This window comes from Pinus tabuliformis, chromosome 2_2 (genome assembly GCF_031772625.1).
Source record: "Pinus tabuliformis cultivar Carrire ecotype Pingquan chromosome 2_2, CPIR1, whole genome shotgun sequence".
Lineage (NCBI taxonomy): Eukaryota > Viridiplantae > Streptophyta > Pinopsida > Pinales > Pinaceae > Pinus > Pinus tabuliformis.
Genome location: NC_142300.1, coordinates 288,332,156 through 288,337,996, shown reverse-complemented (window position 1 = coordinate 288,337,996; position 5,841 = coordinate 288,332,156).

The window sequence follows — 5,841 nt, the reverse complement described above, 5'->3', positions numbered from 1 at the left end:
GTAACCCTGTCGAGGTTATGGACGCCTGTTGGCAGCAGAGGCTCTACCTATGACAACTGACTACATCTAAAAGCTAATTTGTGATAGCCCATTGTTTTTATCTTTCAACCAAGTGATGACTGTTGTAGACAAAGCAATTTTCATATTGAAGAGGATAGTCAAATGGATGATAATTAGGTAGATTTTTTTTATTATTCAGAGAAATGTTACTTATCTTATATTTCATGTATTTTTATATTCTGAACTACCATTATTTTGGAAGTTTTTAGAAATTTCAAAAAATTGTCAGAGATAACTGGTTCTTCCAACGAATCGCCTATTGGTGTGCTATTCAACGACCCCCCCATTTATTGGTGTAATAGTTAATATTCTATTAATAAATGGGGACCCTCGCCAAAAAACCCTTCAAAAATAAATTTAGCACTTAGGAACTTTCTTTTAAGCTTTAAAAGAATAAAACAAGATATCAAGTCAAAACCCTGTTGAAAACTAGCCATTCTCACATTTTCGCATACCGCTTGACCAAGTGTGTCAAAAGCCTTATTAACAAGCAAAACCCTCGAATTGCGATCAAAAGGATCACCGCACTTAACTTAGATATTGTTGGCCTTTTCGTTTAAAGATAAGACCTAAGGCATTTCCTATTAAATAAAGCGCTTATCGCAATTGTACATCGACACTCACAAAGGACGCAAACCCACAAAGCATGGTGAAACGTGTGAGATGTGTATTGTAATAGGACAAGTCAACCTAATCACATCACAACAAAATACTTAAAAAAAAGGGTCTAAATCTTATGAACTGCGTGATCTTGTGAAATGCGATAAAACCCGAACACAATAGAAGCCAATGTCATAAATGGTAATTAAGTCTGCCACGTAGTGAAAGCACTTTATAAGGTAATTACTCCATCAAACAAACTACGCTCAAAGTAAAAAAGAATGTACCACTTATCCCGCATCCCGCAGAATCCTAAAGAACTTTGATGAAGTGCACAATCAAACATGCAATAATGTGATTTTCGATATTGCATCGCAATCGCAAAATCAACATTCTCGCAACTTAAGCCCGCCACCTTAAAAGTTTTCCCTCCCGTTTTGCGATGTGGTACATTAATGAGTAACAAAGGCATCGATAGGGAACCATTAGCGGCTATATAATATAGGATAATGGCATTTATGTTAAAAAGCGACTCGATGTGATACAATATCTTTTCATCTGCGTTTGATTAAAACTCCTTTCTTGTCACCTTTTTCAGGTTATCTGTATCATTCGTTTTCATTCTCATTCTTGCTTGTGTTTATCTGATAGCTTCCACTTTGCTTCATTTCAGGGAAAATCCAGAGGGAGCATCGTTAGAAACAATGGGATGGCAATTGTGTCTGAGAAATCAGAAATGATCCCCCTTTTCTCTGATATTACGTGTAGTAGAGACGGAGGAACTACAACATGGGAGGCCATGTACAACTTATTAGAAGAAGAGCAACCCATGTCGCTGTTAACAAAGGCCACGACAGATGCTCAGGAGTCATCTGATGCCTCCTATTTCGAAACAGCATGTTCTTTCCTGCACCGTAGAGTTGCACGACCAAAAATAATCCCTTACATGGACATGGTCAAATGGGTAATTGATGAGCTAGACATCGCAGACTGAGAATTCAAGAATCACAGGCAAGAGGTCATGGGGTCTTTCTCAACAGACAACCTACGACTAATGTACCAGTTAGCAGAGCCGCAAAAGATCTACAACAAACAGTTCCTTGAGCAATTTTCCAAGGAAAATGAAGACCCGACAGATGTCACACAAACCTGGACATCAAGTGAAGGCAAGCTAAAATGGGATAAAATGGGTATGTACTCTATGAAATCCATTTGTACCCATCATAGTTTTGCAGTAGCAATACTATGTAGATTGTTCGATAAACCCAATAGCACCAAGTTTTCCTCGGAATGGCTCCCATTGATAGATGTAGCAGTGAATGCAACAATAATGAACTGGGCTCAAATTCTATGAGACAATTTGGCTAGGGCCATTACAGAATATAGAAGGAAGATAAATTCTTCTCTAAGAGTGTTTCCCCCCTTTTTTCATGAGTGCTTTTGTAATGGATGCAATATGTTTTAGTTATAAATTTCCCAATATGGGATGGAAGTGGACTGTACAGGACCCGCTTCCCATCCATACGTACCATAATATTTTGTGGGAATCTCAATTTCACCCCAATTTTTATAAAATATGTCAAGGAGTTATGCTACCCATCCATAAAGAAGTGTACAATATAACTGCCCCTAGGTTTTCTAAAGACGTTGAAATGGATATCTTGCCAGTAGCCAGATGGTTTGGGGAAGAGATCTTTACCTACATCATAGTATTTGGAAGCATTGCTTCACCCCATGTTCTCCCATATTGTGTTCCCGACAAATTAATCTCCAGAGAAATAGCTTACCAAACAACAGGGGAAGCCGAATTAAGCAGATGACTGAAAGAGCAGAAGAAGGCCATTTGGCCTACATTTCCATTACAATGTGGTGCATTTGCGCTACATGATTTTGGATATGCATGCAAAGAAGCAGAGATCATTAAGTCTATGAAATTAGCTACAGTCCCGAGAAGGAAATATGACTCAAATGGCACTGTTAAGGACTTTATTGCTATTGTGAAAGTAAAGCAGTTCACCCATGAAGAAGATGTCTTTGATGACCTCTTCCTACAGGCAAAAACATTTTCACAAGTGACGCATATGGCATCACTACTTTTGACCCCGAATGATGTTAAGGCTTTCCATGTGTATAGAAAAAAGAGATTATTGAAGGCCCCATTGCACCTACTATAGATTGAACCAATAAGGGAGCCAAGTCCCAATGTAAGCTTGGAAGGTAGCTCTAAAGAAAACTCTGAAGAAGAAACCGAAGAGAGATCTACGCATGAGTCAGAGCACTCAGAGCAGTCTCAAAATAGGGGAGGAAACACCAATAAAGAGTTTGAAGAGGACAAACCTGGATATACATAAGAGACGGTCGAGAAAACCTCAACAAAGAAACAAACAGAATTTGTCTCTACATCAAATCAGTCAGGTAAAAGCTTATTTATTGACTTGGAACAAGAATGGGAATAGTTCAACAAAAAGCTTCACACAAATTCAAACCCTGAGCAAACATCTGAGATAGAGACTCCTAAGAAAACCAAGCACAAGTCAAATCCGGAAATGACAGGGGAAGGAACTATGGGCACTCAGGACCTTGAGATCATTCCTGCTACTCCCACTTCAGAAATTGTTTTGAGAATTAAGGAAATACCTCCGCTAGATGTATTTTATAGTCCTACCCACAAAGCTATAGTCAAGAGATAAAGGAAGAAAAGAAAGTTGGACAATTTAGCTGTGACGACTGTGGATAATGAACCAAGGGACATCATATGGAAGGACTCACCTAGGGACCCATCTGAAAATCTCACAAAATTGTTGCAATTCGCAGGAGCCTATGCCACAACAACTATTGAAAAAGTGACAGAGGTCCAAATTCCACTCAAGGAAAAGGAACAAAGAATTATGTTGTTAGAACAACAATAATCTCAGGAAAAATCAAATCAACAAGCAGAATTACAAATAGCCCAGCTCCAACAGGAATTTGAATAGATGAGAATACAACATCAGGCCAGCGTAGCAGAAAGAGACACGCGGATACAAGCTATGATAGATAAGTTTAAGGATAATCCACAACTTGATGAGCTCATCAAGGAAGCGCTCAGCCTTAATTCCCTACTAATGCAACAAAAGGAAGTACTTTGCCAGAGAATCTCGCAAATAAGTCCATATTGCGAGACCAGTGATAAGTTAACAAACCAAGTCATTGAAATGAAGCTCGAGTATGAATTTATCACCTGGAAAGAACCAGAGGGTGGGAGAAAGGCTGAACTACCAAAGCTAGAAGAATCTCATAAAGGCATCATGTTTACGGATTGGGATTCTCAGTTAAAATAAACGAAAAGGGAAATAATGATAGCAGCGACAATAATAAACATCATAATATAAGCCATCAATGAAAATATTCATGGCGCCAATCTTGTTACAGAATGTATACCAGGATTTCTTCTGAATGTCAAACAGTTAGAGCAGCAGTGGAGACATGCAACACAGGAAAAGGAGGAGTCGATCAAACAGGTAAACAGGCTGAATTGAGAAGCATACTAGCAGTTTTTAGTAAAACCACACAGCCAGTGGATGACCTTGAGGTGCTTAACAACCTTTACACAAAATATGGTGCCAGCACTAAAAAATGTCGTATTTTCTAGGCAATTAAAATATGCAATCTGCCAACAGACTTAGCTCAAGCCAATGACTGATATTTGCGATCTTAGAGATCAAGTCCAAAGGATTTAGTCATTTAATTTATTTTCTTTTAGTTTTTTTTTTTGCATATTTCGAGGAAGGTCGTTTGAACCTCCTCAGCTATATTTTGTAATAATCTATTTTAAGACATATAGTTTAGTATTTAAACCCCTCTCATGCATTTAGAGAGGGGTCCAGAAATTTTATGAAAGACATTCTTCAAAACATTGCACTCCTGTACTTTTGAGGAGGTTTTGATGAAATGAATGGAACGAGATCTATTTTCTTTGGAATATCTAGTATGTTCTTTTGAAATGCACTTTTGTATTCTTAGAGTGTGTTGGATTGATTGAAATTGGGTCAATATTGCTGAAGCACATGAGCAGGACTTATCATACATGGTACTTTTATCTTATGATCATGTTTTATTTATGTATCAAGCAATACTTCTTCTTTCAATTGTTTTATGTACGAAAGTCTAAATTATAGTTTAGCATTATTGCACTTTTCTATGATGTTAGCTCTGGTTCTATTCTGAATACATGAACGATTTTATATGTGATATATTTCTCTCAATCGTTTTGTCTAATTATTTATTCAAAATGATTATTGTTAAACGATTTAGCTTCTTATTGCAGTGGAATGATCTTTATTACAAATTTATGTGAGATATCATTGTAGACCGCATATTGTATTTAATTCTCGGGTATATCTATAGTTAAATAGTGTTAAATTAGGATATATGTATGTGTTTAGTAGTTAGATTAGATTACATTTAGTTCAATCATTTTCCCGTTATATCATATATCACCCCACCAACACTATCAAAATATTTTCTGGGAAACTCGTCCCATTATCCCATGTCGTAGCCACTGCACCAAACGGAAAAGGAGCTGCCAACCAAGGTCCGGACAGGGTGGTTTTCCCCCATATTGTCGCAACGATTTTTGAGGCTTCAACATTTTGGCGCTAGAAGGAGGTCCTAACTATGAATGGCAAGCAAATATATATCAGTAAGCCATTCCAAGAATAAAACTCCCTCACCATCACCTCCAACTTCTCGATCACATTCTAAATCCCCAAATCTTGTAAAGAAATCCTTAGAATGGACTACTGAGGTCTCGAAGAAATCAGATCAATATTCCTCTATTGAAACTCCTGAAGTGCAGTCTTTAATCCATAAACTACAATGGATTTCAATATCTCAAGAAGAATCTTATTCATCCCAACCTAGTGTTACTTCTCAATTTCCTTCCTATCAAAGGTTAGCTAGATCAGAGAGTGAAAATTTTTGGATCCCCCCATAATTCTCTCTACCAAACCAAAGGAGAACTAAGAAAACAAAGTCTAAAACTCATAGTGAGGTTCTTTCATCATCGCCTGAAACACCTTCAATCATTCCATCCACTTCATCACAAAATAAATCATCCACCTCACAACTCCAGATCGTGGTTTACACTGGTACTGGAGCGCGAACCTTCTCTACCCAGTCACCTTCAACTACCTCAACATC